This window comes from Eriocheir sinensis, chromosome 28, assembly GCF_024679095.1.
Source record: "Eriocheir sinensis breed Jianghai 21 chromosome 28, ASM2467909v1, whole genome shotgun sequence".
Classification (NCBI taxonomy): Eukaryota; Metazoa; Arthropoda; class Malacostraca; order Decapoda; family Varunidae; genus Eriocheir; species Eriocheir sinensis.
In genome coordinates, this window is record NC_066536.1 from 4,706,156 (window position 1) to 4,725,345 (window position 19,190).

General features: G+C 41.4%; 1 protein-coding gene across 2 annotated transcripts in view; it reads right to left on the reverse strand.

Moving 5' to 3' along the window:
• Positions 1-19,190, reverse strand: part of LOC127004391 (histamine H1 receptor-like) — a 302,097-nt gene that overhangs the window by 85,039 nt on the left and 197,868 nt on the right. For both annotated transcript variants that reach the window (XM_050872035.1, XM_050872036.1), the window contains one exon: positions 8,842-8,929. The gene's annotated coding sequence lies outside the window, so the exon portion shown is untranslated. The remainder of the gene's footprint in view (positions 1-8,841; positions 8,930-19,190) is intronic.

The window sequence follows — 19,190 nt, forward strand, 5'->3', positions numbered from 1 at the left end:
CACAAACGAGCGGAGGTAATTGAAAATAAATATTGCAACATGACAGAGAAAAACAATACATGATAACAATAAAGAATGAAGTTTATATGGAAAAAAGTGCATCACAAAATAGATTATAGCACCGCATGGCACAATATATTTTAGCTAATGGCCATAACGTGGCGTACAACATGGCTCATAGAACATAGCAGCGTAGTGTATAATGCAGTAGAATAAGGGGTAATATAACGTCTCTGTAATAGGGTGAACTAAAACAAAATTGCAGAAAAAAAGCATGAAAGATTAAAGCACATTGTCAGCCATATAAATTACCATAAAAAATTGCAAAATAAACACAGGCATATTAAAAACTGCATCAGACGTAAAACGCATAAGAATAATAAGACTGAGCATAAAGCAAGAAAGAGACATAAAAAAGAAAACATCAACACACGCAAACACGTACAAAACATGAAACACCAACAACAAAAATCCAGCCCTCAATATAAAACAAAAAATCAGGAAACATGATGCGACTGTGACTAATAATTAAAGGAATCAGCAATATAAACGAAAAACATTGAAAATAACATCAGAGAAAATAAAAGAAGAGCAAATAATAATCAAACACCTTGATGTAGAAAAAAAAGATCAGCTTGCAATATAAAACAAAATATCAAGAAAAAATGTAAAAATGTGTCATCAAAAAATCATGATACAAGAAACAGTAAAAAAAAAGAGAGAAAAAATATGAGCAGGCAATTATAAAACACCATTAAACGGAACATAAAGCTTGCCTGCAATATATATAAAAAAACACCAAGAAAAATAATAAATCTGATTAATGAGAAAAAAGTGAATTCTGAAAAAAATACTTAACGCAAACAGGTAAATGAGGGTATCGTTCCGGAACACCTTATTAGCCTTGCCAGCAGGTGTGATGTAGCCAATTAGTTGTCCTTCCCGGAGAGAGAGAGAGAGAGAGAGAGAGAGAGAGAGAGAGAGAGAGAGAGAGAGAGAGAGAGAGAGAGAGAGAGAGAGAGAGAGAGAGAGAGAGAGAGAGAGAGAGAGAGAGAGAGAGAGAGAGAGAGAGAGAGAGAGAGAGAGAGAGAGAGAGAGAGAGAGAGAGAGAGAGAGAGAGAGAGAGAGAGAGAGAAAAACAAACAGACAGGCAGACAGGCACAGAGAATCAGACACAGACAAAAAGTGACGGATATTAAGGCCGACAAACAGATTGAAAGTGAAGCAGAGAGATAAAGATAAGGAAAAAATAACATACAAGTAAAAAATATATAAATAAATATACACAATCTTGCATAAACCCTGCCCGAACTTTCTAAATTATCCGTTTTCCTTTACATTATTAAACCGAAACACCACCACCAGCATAACCATCACCATAACCAGCACTACCACCACCACAACCACCAGCACCGCATCCCTCTCTTCCTCCTCCCCGTTCATTATATTACATGATTACTCCCTTTAGAGGCAAATAAATGCTTAGAAACGATGCGAAAATTGGAGAGAGAGAGAGAGAGAGAGAGAGAGAGAGAGAGAGAGAGAGAGAGAGAGAGAGAGAGAGAGAGAGAGAGAGAGAGAGAGAGAGAGAGAGAGAGAGAGAGAGAGAGAGAGAGAGAGAGAGAGAGAGAGAGAGAGAGAGAGAGAGAGAGAGAGAGAGAGATTGATTTACATAGATTTATATAGAAAATCAGACCACACAGATAGTTAATATTAAGTTGAAGGAAATGACGGTCGATCTTGTTTTTAAAGGACGCAGTCGTTTTACACTGGACCACTATTCCATTCTCGCACTACAACGTTGGTGAAGAAAAATTTGGTGCAGTCTGAATTTACATCACCTCCAACACCACCACCATCACCCCTTTGACTACCAACATCACCTCCAACACCACCACTTCCGCTTTCTTGTGTATATCTGTAACTGATAATGACAAGTAACAGACGCGTTCTTATGGAGAAGAACAAAATTATCAGGGTTGTCTAAATTTCGCTTACACAACAAAAACAACAAAATCAACAACAACAACAGCGAACAAAAATAACAACAACCAGACAGCAATTCATGAGGAAATAGGAAAGCAAGCAACAATGAAGGAGGGAAATAGCAAACAAACACAGAAGAGAGAGAACAATGGGCAGGAAATAGTTACAAATTGAAAATAGATGGGTATTTAAAGACTGAAATTGAGAGTGTTATTCCACCAATCAACACCAATTAAAAATCAGCAAATTCGAACAAAATACAAAACGTTCGATAGGGCCAGTAAAAAAAATCAGGTTAAAGGAGAAAAAAGAAGAGAATCCGGTGTTATCAATATTTCCCCCAAAAAAGAGTAGTGAAAACGGAAACACAAAACAAGGTCGTCCCAAATACCTCAACGAGCCTCTGTTGCATCACCTGACACGCTAACTAATTACCTTTACCTGTGATTCGCGAGAAGTTGACCATAAAGAGAGAGGAGGAGACGTGTAGCGAGAGATATCGATCAAAGAAAAAAAGAGCAAGTGAGCGATAAAAGAAAAAAAACGGAAGACAAAATACTGATAAGAATAAATGGATGATGAGCAAATAGTTCCCGAGATGCACTTTTTAGAAAGGAAAATTCAGAAATAAAAGAGAATAAGATTTGCTGGAAAGAAGGAAAGGGTTTTGTAAGATGGATGGAGACAGGAAGAGATAGACAGGATAAAAGAAGAGGAACAGGAAAGAGTAAAAGAGGAAATGACGCTGTGTAGAGAGGAGAGAAGGAAACGAAGAAGAAGGAGGAGGAGGGGAATGAGGGAGAGGGAGGTAGATGGAATTATGTCCGTAAGTAGCCTAATGAGGAGGGGGAAGTGACTGAAGAGGAGGAGGAGGAGGAATACATAGGAATACATAGGAAGAACAGACACCAGAAGACCTGTCTGTCTATGGCGAGGGTGTCTGTTTACTACCGCTACTACTAGTAAACTACGTGTGGTAGGACAGGATAAAATAGATGAAGGAGGAGGAGGAGGAGGAGGAGGAACAGGGGGAGGAAAAGAGAGAGGAGGAGGAGGAGGAGGGGAACGAGATGGAGGAGCAGGTGGATGAAGGGGAACGAAAGGAGAGCATTGTGTGTGTGTGTGTGTGTGTGTGTGTGTGTGTGTGTGTGTGTGTGTGTGTGTGTGTGTGTGTGTGTGTGTGTGTGTGTGTGTGTGTGTGTGTGTGTGTGTGTGTGTGTGTGTCCGGCAGGGAACAGGAAACCAGAAATACGTGAACTCTCTGACAAAGAAAAAAGAATTAAACGAGAATGTGAAGCCGTACACAGAAAAAGGATAATGACTCTCTCTCTCTTGTCAGCTGATTTTTAGGCACGTCAATGAATATTTAGGGACACGGGACGAATTTACACGAACAAGTCATGACAGGTAAGCGCCGCGTCGCTAAATCATTGAATGAGCATCAACACGTCTCTCTCTCTCTCTCTCTGTCTCTCTCTCTCTCTCTCTTTTCCGCTCTACAATAGTTTAATCAGACCCCACTTGAAATATGCGGTACAGTTTTGGTCTCCCCACCATGCAAAGGACATCGGAAAATTAGAAGGTGTTCAGCGTCGGGTGACAAAAATGATCCCTTCCTTGCGCAACAAATCCTACGAAGAAAGGCTTTCCACCCTTAACACGTTCTCTTTTGAGAAACATCGCCGCCGAGGAAAACTGATCGAATGTTTTAAAATACTTAATGGATTCAGGAATGTGGACAAATCAAAATTGTTTATGATCGATGACACTTTGCGAACGAGGAACAATGGCACAAAATTTAAATGTAGACAAGTCAATTCAGACTGCACTAAATTTTTCTTCACCAACGTTGTAGTGCGAGAATGGAATAAGCTCCCATCATCAGTGGTCCAGTGTAACACGATTGACTCCTTTAAAAACAAGCTCGACCGTCACTTCCTTGTTCTTAATATTAACTAGAGTTGAAATGCAACGTTTTGGAGCCTTCTGATTAATGTAGAATCACTTAGGTTTAAGGACGCACCACCTAGTCTGGACCATGGGGTCTGTGTTGTCTGATTTTCTATGTAAATCAATGTAAAAATCTCTCTCTCTCTCTCTCTCTCTCTCTCTCTCTCTCTCTCTCTCTCTCTCTCTCTCTCTCTCTCTCTCTCTCTCTCTCTCTCTCTCTCTCTCTCTCTCTCTCTCTCTCTCTCTTATTACATGAACGTGTGTTGTCAATATTTAGGCAAAACAAGAAAAATATGACAGCTGCTTTGTGTTTGCTCTCTCTCTCTCTCTCTCTCTCTCTCTCTCTCTCTCTCTCTCTCTCTCTCACGAGTTATATCTTTGTTAAAATTTATTATCTTTTCCCCCAAGCCACAACTCAGTTCAAGGAAAATATGAAAAGAACCTGACGAATGCGACCGTGTGTGTGTGTGTGTGTGTGTGTGTGTGTGTGTGTGTGTGTGTGTGTGTGTGTGTGTTAATACTGTACATGAATTCGGTCTCTAAATGTATGACTTTTCTGCACAGTCTGATATGGGCCGTAAGATAAAAGGGTGGAGAGAAAAAATGGCAGACCGGCAGCTTGTTCGCCCGTTCGATTCCCTCCTCGGTTGAGTGAACGATCCTCTTGAGCGTTAAATGAAGCCTCACTTAGTAGTTTGAAAGAAAATGGGCTCCAGCTTGCTACCGTCTACACTTTTTTTTCCTACTTTTTTCGCGACCGTCTAAACTTTCCTTCTTTTTCATCTTTTTTTTTCGTCATCGTTTACACTTTCCTCCTATTTTCATTACTTTTTTTCCTCTCTACTTTCTTATATTTTACCCTCGTTGCTTTGTCTTCCCTTTTCATTATCATTTTCTATATTTCTTCTTTTTCATCCCCATTGAAATTTTCTTTTTCTTTTACTTCTCAATCTTTTTTTCAATATTTCTTTTCCTCTTTGCTGTTTTTATCGTTATTTCTACCGTTTCTGTTTGTCATCTTTTTCTGTCTCTTTATTTTTCTTCGTTTTTTTCTAATTTTCTTATTCTTTTATTTTCTCCAACTTTTCCTTTTCCTTTTTGCTGTGTTTTTTTCTTTATTTTAAGCCTTCTATTTTGTCATGTTTTTTTCGTTATTATTTTCTACCTTTCCTCCTTTTCCTTCCTTTTTATATTTTCTCATCTCATCTTTCTCATCATCTCTTTTCTCCATCTTTGTTTTGTTCTCTCCCTCTTTGCCTTTTTTTCTTTATTTGAAGCCATTTATTTTGTCTTGTTTTTTCGTTATTCTTTTCTACCTCTCTTCCTTTTCCTTTTTTTATTTCTTTACTGGTTTTTTTCCATTTTTTCATTTCTTTCCTTCTTTGCTGTTTTTTTTATTCATTATTTACGTCTCTTCTTCTGTCTTGCTTTTTCGTCATCATTTTCTATCTTTTTCCATCGTTCTTTAGTTTTCTTATTTTTTATTCTTTTCTTGCTTTTCTTTCATCTTCTTCTTATTTCTTTTTCCCCTTCTTAATGTCCTTCTAAGTCTCATTCTCCTCATTTGCCTTCAATTGCTCGTGTATATAATTCCGCTCATTGTCTTCTTTTCTGATCTATTTTTACTTCCTTTTCTTCTTTATCTTGTTTTCTGGACATCGTTTCAAAGCTTTTTTATAATTTTCTTATTTTTTTCCATTTCGTTGCATTATTTTTTTTCCTTCATCGTTTTCTTGTTTTTTCTTTTGTCTTTTCCTCATTTTCTCCATTTCCATGTCATTTCTCCTTCCTTCTCTTCTTTTTTCTTTGCCTGCTCGTGTGTGCATACTCATATTCGCCTTTTCCTTTTAGTTCTCTTAATCCTTCATAAAGACCCGAGGAGCCGTCTTCACTGTTTTCATTTTTCCGTTCTTCTCGGTAAGGAATAGCAGATTAAAACAATTAGACTGGAAATTAAACTAAACTTTTCTTCTAACAATGCTTGATGCAAAAAGGTGAATAGGAAGGTTAAAAATAACTCTGAAATTGAAATGTATATAGAAACCCAAATACGTTCTTGCTCCTCCTCCTCGGTTTCTTTCTCCGCCTCCTCCACATGATCCTCTTTTTTCTCCTTCTCCTCCTCGTCCTCGTCCTCGTTTTCTTGGCTCTTCTTTCCGGGCAAGAGGAAGGACACTTAATGAAAAAAGAATTCATTTCAAACAGAGCACAAGAGAATGCTCTGTAAAAATGAAAGCCAGCAAACGTTAAAGACAAAACAAAAGACAAACAGTTGCCTCTCATAACGTTGATACAAACTAAATTACTCGAGGGATATATTTATTTGCTCTTTTCACGGCCCATGCCGATTAAAGGTCAAGATTTTTTTTTTTAGCTGAGTGTGCCTTTTGTCTGTCGTGCTTAAGGTGATTTTTTTTCTATTGTCTCTTAATCTATCCTGCTTTATTTTGAACGGCCTATTAATTAATACCTCGCGTTCGGCTTCAAGTCAGCCAAATATCCATAATCATTTCTTCAAGATTATATTCAAACTCCTCTTTTTCTTGTTTTTTTTCTTCCCATTTTTTTTTCTTTTTTCCTTTATGTCGTTCTCATTCTCCTTATTATTTTCCTTAACTCTGGGTGCATGTATTATCTCCTCATTCTCCTCTTCCACTTCATGCTCTTTCTACTTATCAAAACTCATTATGCTGTCTTTATAAGAAAAGTCGAGGATAACGAAACTACTGTTTTCGATATCAATAATTATTTGGATACCTTATGAACTCGTTTCGATATTCACAGTGCGTATTGACACATGACTTTAAAACATATGCTCAAGAGGCTCACGTTTCTTCCGTGGTGCTGAACATGTATGTCACTGATGAGCAATAAGTGAACCTGTGATATTCGGCCGCTATGAGGGCAGGGCGGAGCACATCAGCACATGGGGGAGACTAGAATTCCTGCCAACCACCTTCACATCGCAGCCACTCAGTTAACGTTTCCAGGATGTATTTGCTAATGTTACATTGATTCTATTTTTGCCGCGATTTTTTAACACCCTCTGTATTCAGTTTTCTTTAGTTTTATCATCGTTGGAGTCAAGTTCCCCTCCGACCCAAGCTGACAACATAAACCTAAGCGTGTTTGCAAGCTGAGTGCTGATTGGCTACTGCTATGGGTTCCAAGTTATCTTTAGCCTCTGTTTGTGTTTATCTCACGCACCACTTTCTGCTAATCTGCACTGTGCTTACGAACACGCTTAGGTTTATGTTGTCAGCTTGGGTCAGACTTAAGTGAACAGACTATAGCAGTTTTTATCTCTTGTTCTCACTCGTGCGTCAAGCTCTCTGTTATTATTTGAGTATTCACTTTCTCTCATTATTTCCCCAGAAGCGCATAATTATTTGGACGAGATGGATGAGACTCGAAGCCTGGTCACCTCCTCCCCGCTACAGCCACTCAGCCAGCGCTTCCAGGATGTTTTTGGTAGTTTTTTTAATTCGATTTTTGTTGGGAATTTTTAACACCCTCTGTATTCAGCTTTAGTTTTATCATCTATATAAAGTCAAGTTCTCCCACCCAGGGTTTTTTTACTATCAGTTTTCATCTCTCGTTCTCACTCGTGTGTCGTCCGCTGTTCTTATCTGGGTATTCACTTTCTCTCACTTTTTTCTTTTTATACAAACTGTCGGCGTCGCTCTTCATATATTCTCCCTGTCATTCTCTATATCGTGCGTCAACTGCTCTACTCGCAGCTTCCTCACCATTTCCCTCTCTTGCTCACCGTTGCCAGATTATCGTACTCGGAGCATAGTATTTACCGGTATCTGACGCCTAACTATTGCCAAGAAACATCAGGATCTATCTCTTTTAACGATAACTATAAAGGAGTTTTGTTACTGGAGCCCAGAAGACAGTTTTGGGGTAGGAAGTCGGGAAATATGAGCGGCTGAGTGCGACAATCTGGCAACGTTGCTCTTGCTTGATATATAATCTGTCAACGTCGCACCTCATTTTTTTCCCCACTCTCATTCTCTTCCGTGCGCCAACTTTTTTGTTCTTATTCAGCCATCGAGCCTTTACTTTTCTTTCTCATTAAACTGTAGGTGCCACCCTCTATTAGTCTCGGCTCCTGTATCGGCGTGCACGGCTGTTACTCTCTGAAGGGATAATGAGATGAACTTCCCCCTCATCGGATGGGCAGGATGGACGAAATTATGAGGAAATAAAGAAGAAAATGACGTAAAGGAGAGGCGAAAAGGAGAACTGGCAACTATACAAAGATTTAGCTCCAAAATAAAGGGGAATCGTGCATCAGAGAGGACACGGAAGTGGAAATATGTGAAATATATATGAAAAAGGATAGTAAGAATATACCGTAAAAAATACTACAAAAAAGTACGAGAATATTAGGAGGGAAGAATGAAACAGAAACTATACAATGAAATAGAGAGGGACAGAGCCTGTTAGACAAAGGGTTAAAGCAATAAATAAAGAAAAGAAACTGTTGTGGAAAGACAAGGAGAATACAGGAAAACGTAACAAGAAATAAAGAGCAATAAAACTTAACGAACAAAAGGTGAAAACAAGACGAGAAAAGCAGATATATAAGAGAGACAGAGAAAGGAAAAAATAAAAAATACATACAAAAGTAAAAAGAAAAAAAAGGTTCCCGATAATACAAGAAGATAATCAAAGAGCCAGAAAACAGTGAGAAAATAAAAAGATAACTAAAAGGCATAAAACAGGAGGAAGAAACAAGAGGAAACTTCAAAAAAACTCGTGTGTATATGAGAACGTGTAAAAGAGAAAAAGTGTCGTGCTCCGAATGCTCCTAAACCGACAATGTGTGAGTGATCCACCGCCTAAGCCTCTCAGTCCAAACCGCTCTGCCCAGGTAACGAGGGAGCGCAGACTTACCTTAACTGACCTCAGGTGATCCGTCGAATGTTGTCAGATGGTGAGTTCGAGAGAAGGCCTCGAAGTTACCCCCGGAGACAAACGACGCCTGGAACGAGATCCAGTTTATTAATTTACAAACAGACAAATAATAAAGTACAATGTGTGTGTGTGTGTGTGTGTGTGTGTGAGAGAGAGAGAGAGAGAGAGAGAGAGAGAGAGAGAGAGAGAGAGAGAGAGAGAGAGAGAGAGAGAGAGAGAGAGAGAGAGAGAGAGAGAGAGAGAGAGAGAGAGAGAGAGAGAGAGAGAGAGAGAGAGAGAGAGAGAGAGAGAGAGAGAGAGAGAGAGAGAGAGAGAGAGAGAGAGAGAGTAGAGAGAGAGAGAGAGAGAGAGAGATGAGAGATAAAGAGAGTTCGGAGAGAGAGAGAGAGAGAGAAAAAAATGCGGCGAAGAAGAGAGAGAGAGAGAGAGAGACAAGGATGAAAGAAAAGGAAAGGCGACGAAGAAAACGGTCGGAGGTCAGTCGTCAGGTAAAAGGCAGGAAATCAATTGGGAGCCGAAGGATAATTTTTCAAGCGGCAGAAGTCAGTTATCGCGCGTCCGCCAGCCACGTGCAGGAATAATGGAGGAACTGTCGTACTCTGGGTCATGTCAGGAAGAAAAGAGAGAAAGAGGATGAGATGAGGAAGATTTTGGGGGAGAAGAGGAGTAGCAGAAGTTGAAGGAGGAGGAGGAGGAGGAGTAAGAGGAGTGGAAGGATGGAAAAAGGAGAATAATGAGGAAAGTGGAAAATTAAGAACTATGAAGAACAAGACCGAGGGAAACGGTCGAAGGAAATGTGAAAAAAAGGACAATAATGAGGAAGGAAGAAGCAAAAAATCAAACACAGAATAATCAGAAAAAAAGGTAGAAAAAGGAAGAATAACGAGAAGGGGCAGAAAATGATGGACGTCAGGTACTGGAAATATAACGTTGATTCAATTTAGGAGATAGAAGCGAAATATTTCCTTGACAAGCTGTAACTTTTCTTAGGTAACTCTGCAAACACGTGTCCCTGCTAGTTAGGTTGAGGTATTTTAAGTTTAAGTCTCCAATATCGTCACTCTCATAAAATAATCGCCTAAGTCATTTTTCAGCGGTTTCCAGGTTTTTGTCTACATCAATTTTTCAACAAGTGACGCCCATTTTTGTATAGTTGCCTTCGTCATTCAGGGTTTGAGTGTTCTAGAATTGGCCTTTTCATTCCTGCCTAAATCTTAAGCCAAATGAGATAATGACAGTTTTTTTATGATTTCCTGTAAAGTAGGATAAAATGACTATGGCGCTTTGTTTACGAAGGTGACGATATAACGTAAGAACCGAGGGCGAAATTCGGCATACCTGTTACTTGTCCGAGATCCTTACCATACCTAGAGCGCAAAAATGAGTATTGTATAAGCATTAGTTTCAATTTCGCACGGCTCATTTCATAACAGCATGGCACCTGTGATGAAGATGGTCAGGCTCACTCTATTCTATGGCTCTGGTAATAAACTAGACATTTGTAGGTAGTCACGTGAACCAAACAAACATCTTATATATGAGATCATCCCTTTTTTCCTCACTATGTATTCAACGCTGGCCAGAATTTCCCGTAGATTACAAAGTCAAGTACAAAGCTCATACAGACAGTAGTGGAGTGTAGTCATCGTGGATCATGGCCCAACGTGGCGTCATCACACAATCGTTATATAAAAAATTGTAGTGTGTAATTTGTAATGTTAGCAAAAAAGTGCAATGCTACAGAAAACACCAATACTAGTAGATACAGACAAAGGCAAGGAGTATAATTATGCGTCTGTATTCGTTGCACGTATTCATGTTTTAGTTTCCCCTGAGCCATCGTGTGAAGACGTCAAATTCCTCGCCGGCAAACACAGAGCTTTCATCTTAAGCCTCGGCAGAATGGCGCGGCGGACAACCTTAGTGTCGCGAGGAGGACGTTCACGCCTGGATGAGGACTCGCTTAATGCCAGCGCGCCGCGGCAACCAAGGCGAAGCAGGTGATCAGTGTGGCAAGTGACGCATGTACGAGGGGCTGTGGGCGTGACCTGCGTTTTGGCGGTGGGCGGCGGGGGGAGTAGTGAGGGTGAATGAAAGGGAGAAGAGAGTCAAGGTGAGAGGGGAGGCAAGATATAAGTAAGGGAGATTAGAGCCGAGATGAGGGTGGAGGAAGATAAAGATAATGGAGAGTAGGGGAGAGATGAGCGTGGAGGTCATTTGAAGGCAAGGGAGAGGAGGGATGAAGGTGAGAGGAGAGCAAAGTGAGTATAGAGGCAAGATTAAAGTAAGGGAGAGGAAAGCTGAGGTGAGGGTAGAGGTAAGATAAAGATGAAAGAAAAGAGGGAGGAAAAATCAAGGAGAGACAACGTAAGAATGGAGGGAAGATGAGAGTCAGGGAGAGAAGCGGAGCGTGATGGTGGAGGCGTGGATGACGGGGCGAGAATAGAGGGGGGGTAATAGCTGGGGAGAAATGAAGGAGTGGAAGAAATGGCGGGAGTAGTGGTGGCAGGGTGTGGGTGGTGATAAGTAGCGGAGGTAGGGGTAGAAGGAGGGATGAATGTGAGGAGGGTGGAAGCTTGGGTTGGAGAGAAGTGTAGGGTGTGGGTGGTGGTAGGTAGCGTGGGTGGGAGTGGAGGACCGAGGATGGTGGTGCAGCGAGTGTGGGCAACACGGAGGGGGTTGATGGTGGGGTGGAAGGGGAGGAAGGCGTTGGGTCACGTCTTATGGTGGTGGCGGCGACTGCAGAAATTAGAGCGAGAACTTCCGCACCGACTGACTAACTGGCTGAAAAACTGACTGGCGGCTACTCGTGTGAACATTGGAAGAGAAAACCAGATAAAACTTACACGTAAATCTCGATCGTTTGGCAACGAAATGAATATTTGCTTTATAATATGAACGTAATAGATTCATGCAATGGTTCCAGGACCGAATAAAATACTGGCTTGTGAACTGTAACATTGGTATAGGCGAAGTACATGGCAATTAAATTATAGAATGGAATAATTTGGGTGCGAAATAAATAATTACGTTATTTCATGACCCTGAGGACTCAACATCACTGGTCGACCATGAGGAGGATAAAAAGGAAAAGTTAAACGTGTGAAATTAGACTATAATGAGGAGAACGAACGGTAAGGGAAGGTCAAGAGGAAAGAAGAGGAGAAAGGGGAAAACAAAAATGAAGGAAACAAAATAAAAGCATAACATTTTGAGAGAATGGAAAAGAATGGGAATGAAAACGAGAAGTATCAAAGACATCCATAAAAAAAGACATAAGTAGAAGAAAATAACAGTACGAAGGCTGATGAGAGCACACATAGGGCGGCAAGGAAAACGGTGAGTGATACGGGGCACTAAAAAAGAAGTGACAAGCCTGGAGGGGCAGCAGAGCGAAAACTTCTCCACTTTCCTAGATGAATAAATGAATAAGGTAGAGGTCCATAAAATTTCCGAGGAGGATGTAGGAGGAGGAGGGAGAGGAAGCGGGTACAGGGGAAGGGAGGGGGAGGAGGTAAAGAGGGTAGGAGGAGGAGGGAGAGGAAGCGGGTACAGGGGAAGGGAGGGGGAGGTGGGAGAGGAAGCGGGTACTGGGGACGGGAGGGGGAGGAGATAAAGAGGGTAGGAGGAGGAGGGAGAGGAAGCGGGTACAGGGGAAGGGAGTGGGAGGAGATAAAGAGGGTAGGAGGAGGAGGGAGAGGAAGCGGGTACAGGGGAAGGGAGGGGGAGGAGGTAAAGAGGGTAGGAGGAGGAGGGAGAGGAAGCGGGTACAGGGGAAGGGAGGGGGAGGAGGTAAAGAGGGTAGGAGGAGGAGGGAGAGGAAGCGGGTACAGGGGAAGGGAGGGGGAGGAGATAAAGAGGGTAGGAGGAGGAGGGAGAGGAAGCGGGTACAGGGGAAGGGAGGGGGAGGAGGTAAAGAGGGTAGGAGGAGGAGGGAGAGGAAGCGGGTACAGGGGAAGGGAGGAGGAGGTAAAGAGGAGGAGGAGGAGGAGGAAGGGTACAGGGGAAGGAGGGGAGGAGGTAAGAGGGTAGGAGGAGGAGGAGAGGAAGCGGGTACAGGGAAGGGAGGGGGAGGAGGTAAAGAGGGTAGGAGGAGGAGGGAGAGGAAGCGGGTACAGGGGAAGGGAGGGGGAGGAGGTAAAGAGGGTAGGAGGAGGAGGGAGAGGAAGCGGATACAGGGGGAGGGGGAGGCGGTAAGGAGGTGCAACATTTTCAATACGGATTTTCTTTTTTTTTCTTTTTATTCTTGTCTCCGTCTTTATACTTTTTTGACAATTTCTACGCGCTCATTTTACTTTACTCCGATTTGAGGTCTTTACTTATAATTTCTTTCCCTTTCCAGTAATTTCGTGCTTCGTTCCAACAATTTCTAGCGTCGTAACTTCACGGGCTTTCAAAAATGTTCGTAATTATTCGCGATTTATCATAATGAGCCTCACTTTCCTTCTCACTTTATTCAGCTATGTGTATACCTCTTTACTTATCTATTTATCTATCAGTTTATATCTACCTACTTACCATATGATCAAAGTTTTTATTTCTTGTCGTTCTCCACCTTTAAGTAATATTAGTGAGGTGTTTATATTTATCTAGCTGAGTTTGTCTATCTATTGATGTATCACTCACCTTCTCATCTCACATTTCTCTGACTCCATCTTTTTCTTATAGTCCTGGATAGTTTTCATTTTGTCGTTTTCTTTTTATATTCAGTTTCTATGTAGTGTTCGTGACGTTTCATATCAATCGCTCGCTCTTTGTTTCCATTTGTCATCCACTTTTATAATATCCTCCAACAGTTCGCGTAATTTTCCACATTTGTCAGTCCCCGCACGAGGCTGACTCGGGAGAACACCTGACTGGCGCCGGACTGACAAATGTTTATTGGAAAAGTTATATTTTTTTGTTCTCGAGTGACGCTCGTTGACCAAATTTAGAGTTTCGTCACGTATTTTTGGCGTTATTTTTTTTTTACTTCTCTTCTAATTTTTCTTCACGAGTTTCACGATCGCATTATTGCATCTTTTTTTTATTTGTGTTTTCAGGAACATTATTATAGATTTCGTATTTACCCATTTATCCTTTTCCACATATAAGATAAAAAATATTGAAATCTTCCTCGCTAAAAATATTTCATTCCAAACGGATTTTTCGTCATTCCAAGTCTGTTAATTTCCCTGCTTTTCAAACATCGTCGAACATTTCTACCTCGAAATGAGGCCATCTTCTATTCCACGGCTAGACTTTTCCACAACAAATAAAACTTTCTTCACTAAAGGTTTAATTCCTCCTCCTCAGGCTACTTTATTGACATATTTAACCTCGACTCATCTTTTCCACCACACGTTTTTTTCCTCCACAGGTAACATTTGCCTCCATAGGTAATATTATCCTTTACTTTCCTCCACATGAATGTTTGTCACCTCAGCAAAAATCTCTCCACAGGTAAATTTTCTTCCACATGTAGCATTATTTTTCGCAAGAGATCTACACAGGTATATTTTATCTCCAGAGGTGAAATTTTAAACACGAAAATAATTACTCATGGGGTAACATGTTCTCCCACAGGTGAAACTCTCCTCCACATTTTACTTTCACGAGTGAAAAAAATCCATCAGAGGCAAGAAATATTTTGCCAGAAAGTTTTTTTTATTCTTTTAACAAATAAGATGGTCGGCAGGAAATATTTTCTCCATTTTCCCCCACTGTGTTAAGCTCTTCCCTGCACCAGACCCATTCATTAATCAAGTAACTTTACCACTCTCTCTCTCTCTCTCTCTCTCTCCTCACATTTACCTTTAGGAAGGAATTTCTCATTTACAAACAAATATGGTGATCTAAGAAATAAAAAATTAAGAATTACCATAAAAATGAGTTCATGAAACTGATAAAGAGTAAAAAGCAAAACAAAAAAATCGAGCTGAAAAAGAAAAATTTAATTAATATTTTTTTTTTGACAAATAGATTAAAAATATAACAGAATAAAGCAAACAGAAAACCTGCCATTCATGATACAAACATTCTATATGAAAAACACGAAACAAATCTCTTTCTCTATGTAAGTATGTATGTATGTATGTATGTGTGTGTGCATATATGTATATATGTATGTATGTATGTATCCGCTTTTCGTGCTTATGAAACATGCATTACGTACATATTATGCATGCAGACGTTGCACACATGAATATTTTCTTACATTCTCAAAAGTTGTTTCCTCCTTCCTCTCCTTTTTTCTTTCTCTGCTTCTTCTAAATCTCCTCCTCTTCTTTTTTTCCTCTCCTTCTCTACCCCTTCCTTTGTTCTTCCTTATTGCCCCATTTTTTCTTTATTTTCGTTGACTTCCAACTCTTGTATTTCACTTACTTCTGATGTATTATTATTACTTACACTTCTGGACTTATAACACCACCGATCGTTCCCTCTCTTCCCTTACACCTCATACCCATTCTCCCTTTTTTTGCCGTTTCTTCATATCCCCAAAAATTCCTTTCATTCACCCTTTTACTTTTATTTTTAGCTTAACCTTCATAGCCTTTCCAGCATGCTCTTATGTATATCCTTTTCCGTTTCCTCCCCTTCTATTTCCTTTGATGTTTTTAGAGCACCTCGCCCAATCTTTGCCCGTTCTCCCTTTATGCCCCTTCATCCTTATTACCCTCCTCTTTCTACTCTTCTTCTCTCCTTATTTCTTACCCCTCGACTTTCGTACCCCATTTTTCTGCCTCATTTTTTTTGTTCGACTCACACTCTTCTTTTTCTTCCTCCCCCTCCTCCTCCTCCTCCTCCTCCTCCTCCTCCTCCTCCTCCTCCTCCCTGGACGAGTGAGATTAGCCATGTCTCCGCCAGCCTGTTGGTTACCCTCACAACCTCCGCTTCGCCACCACGACCCTCACTTATAACTTCCACTTCAATGACTATAACCGGTCTCTCTCTCTCTCTCTCTCTCTCTCTCTCTCTCTCTCTCTCTCTCTCTCTCTCTCTCTCTCTCTCTCTCTCTCTCTCTCTCTCTCTCTCTATGTTTGTGCTTTTCCGAGTGACCGTTTTTTTCTCCCTCTCTCTCGCGCCTCAGACAAACACACGCATTGCCAAACAGACATGAGAAGTTTTTTGAGTTTACACACACACACACACACACACACACACACACACACACACACACACACACACACACACACACACACACACTCCTTGTCTCATACACACGCATACTCGAGCGCGCACCCACCCACACACATACACACAGAGGGGGAGAGCGAGAGAAGGAGAAATGGAACAAAGAAGATGGCGCAACATAAAGGGTTAAGTAGCTATCCGTGTCTCAGGTCACCAAATACTCATAAACAAAGAGATGGAAGCGGCAGACGGACTAAACAAACAACCAGAAAATAAAGAGGAAACAGACTGCATCGAACCGCTTTTACACAGAGCTATAAAATGAAACAGACACCGGACGTTCAGGCTGAGCGATGAAAACATGAAAACTAGAATATACGATGAGAGGGAATATAGTGTTTATTTTATGTCTTTCGAGTTTCCTTTCCTCTCTCGTGTCGTTAGCGGGAATCCGGATGTGTGCAAACGAATCCGTGCCAGCCAGTCCGTCAGAGTAATGTATTTCCGATGTCTTCCCTTCTCGCTGCCTTGTTATTGCCGCTCACCATCACGGAATCTATTTGCTGTATTTATTGCACCGTTTTGTGTTAGGCCGCGTCGTGTTGCTGTGCGCGGCCACTTTCCGTTTCCACTTTTCCAACGGAGCAGCTCTTCACACCTCCATTTCCCTTTCCTGTCTTGGCTGAGATTTAAACTTGCTTCCAACGCCTCTCTCTCCTTCACTTTCATCTGCTCTTCCTCGATGTTTCTTTTCTTCGTCTTCTCTTCCTTCTCTTCCTCCTGTTCCTTCTTTTTCGTCTTCTCCCGTTCCTTCTTCTCGTGTTCCTTTCATTTCCTCCTTGTCCTTTTTCCTCTTCACTCTCTCATTTCCTTATACATTTCTTCTTATTAATTTCCTTACTTTACACATTTTAATCCTCCTCCTCCTCCTCCTCCTCCTCCTCCTCCTCCTCCTCCTCCGTCTCTTCTTCTTCTTCTTCTTCTTCGTCCCCCTCTCTTATTCTTCCTCCTCCTTCTCTTATTCTTCCTGTTCCTCTTCTTATTCCTCCTCCTCTTCCTCCTTCTCTAACATATCCCTTCCATTCCATGTAAGTGAATATCACTTAGCAGTAAACAAATCACGCCAATTATGCTGTATATCTATGCAAGTGTGTGTGTGTGTGTGTGTGTGTGTGTGTGTGTGTGTGTGTGTGTGTGTGTGTGTGTGTGTGTGTGTGTGTGAGTAGGAATCGTACAAAGAAAGAAAAGATGGATGGACTGAGCGACAGCCAGCCAGCCAAACAGAAAGACAAAAAGACAGACAGACAGACAGAGAGAGAGAGAGAGAGAGAGAGAGAGAGAGAGAGAGAGAGAGAGAGAGAGAGAGAGAGAGAGAGAGAGAGAGAGAGAGAGAGAGAGAGAGAGAGAGAGAGAGAGAGAGAGAGAGAGAGAGAGAGAGAGAGAGAGAGAGAGAATATTACATTCACCATCACACACTCTCCGTGGACGCAAGGTTTGTCAGACACGCACTCACGCCGTCCATTCGTCGCTCCCCGCCTGGCGCGGCGTCCTTCACCTTCACTCTCTAGCTCATCGCCTTAATGCATTCTAGCCAGGCACTTCACGACGTATTATTACTTCTCTTCCTGTCGCTTTTTTCCCCTCCCGGCAGTTACCTCGCTAACGACTTTGAAGTAAATATTTTTCTTTTTCATCTCTCTCTCTCTCTCTCTCTCTCTCTCTCTCTCTCTCTCTCATTTTCCTTCCCATCAGTTTTTACTATGGGGAAAAATATTTTATCACTAATAATTTCCTTTTCCTCCTTTTCCACTTCCGCCTCCTCTTCTTACTCCTCATTTCTCGCTTCCTTTCCCTCTTCATCTTCTTCGTCCTCGTCTCCCTCCTTCCTCCCCCTCCCCTGCCGCCTTCTCTGTCAACATCTTAATCTCTTCCCCTTTCCTTCTTCCTTGTCTATGTGCCTTAAGCCTCTCTTCCTTTTCCTGCTCCTCCTCCTTCTCCTTCTCTCATTATCGTCTTGGTATTTTTTTCTTCTGCTTCTAATTACCACGTAAAGTTTTGTACCGAGGCAGTAATTCCAAATTTGTGCCAAGCAATTAAAATGTTTACGTTATCACGACAGCAAGCGGCCGAGTGAGATGGGGCCCCTGCGAGCTGCTGCCACCAACTAACCTCGCCTCCCTCCCTGCGCTGCTTATTACGGAGAATTATCTGGGCGTTGCTTCGAGTTGTTTATGAGCGTCTGCAGAAAATGGGGAATATCAAGTCAAGCGTGAACTGAATTGATATTATATTTTCTGCTATTAAACTGTCCATGATAGGAACTGGTTGCTTAATTGGTTGTGTTAATTGTCACTTTTTTTTAATTTATCTCCAAATGTATCTCTATTTTCATTTTCTCCTTTAACTTACATTTTTGCCTTTCATTTTATTCTTCCACTTTTCTTCCACTTTTCCCTCCTTCTCTTCCTCCTCCTGCTATACTGTTTAATTACTTCTCCAATTCTTTCTTTTTTCTATTGCCGATGTAATAATAATAATCATTAGTATCATCATCATCATCATTATATAGTGATGTCGATATAATAATGATGATCGATAATGATGATGCCGATGATGATTATGACGATCATCATAATAAAGGAGAAAACCTGAAGTAAAATAAAAACACAAAAACAAAGAATAAAAGAAAAATCACAAGCTCTTCAGAGAAACACGATAGCGGACTATTGTCAAAGTCTACGGCGAGAGCAAGCCGCGTTTCATTACCAGCGGGGGAGGAATCATGTTCCCGCTGCCGCGTCCGATGACAGTAGATCTTGGCCGTCAGAGAGGATGCTCCAGATCCACGCACAAGCACCCATCCAGCCAGCCAGCCGTCTAAACACCTACACAAGTCAGCCAGTCAGCCATTTAACCAAGTACACATCCATAAATATATATTCGTCAAGCCAACCTGAAAACGAAAAATACTGTCACATATCATTCCAGTCAGCTAAGCATTGCCACCTGTCACCCAGTCAGTCATCCAACAACATATACAGCAAGACAGCCAAACACGTATCTACAAAAACAAGTAGGTAGTTTGTCATCAACCAAACAAATCAGTCCGCCAACCAGCCAGCCAGCCAGTCCGCCAGTAGCTCTGCCAGCCATCTATTCAGCCCCCATCCAGCCACGCTCTAGTCAATGTTATTCAAAGCGGCAGCGAGTGAGGG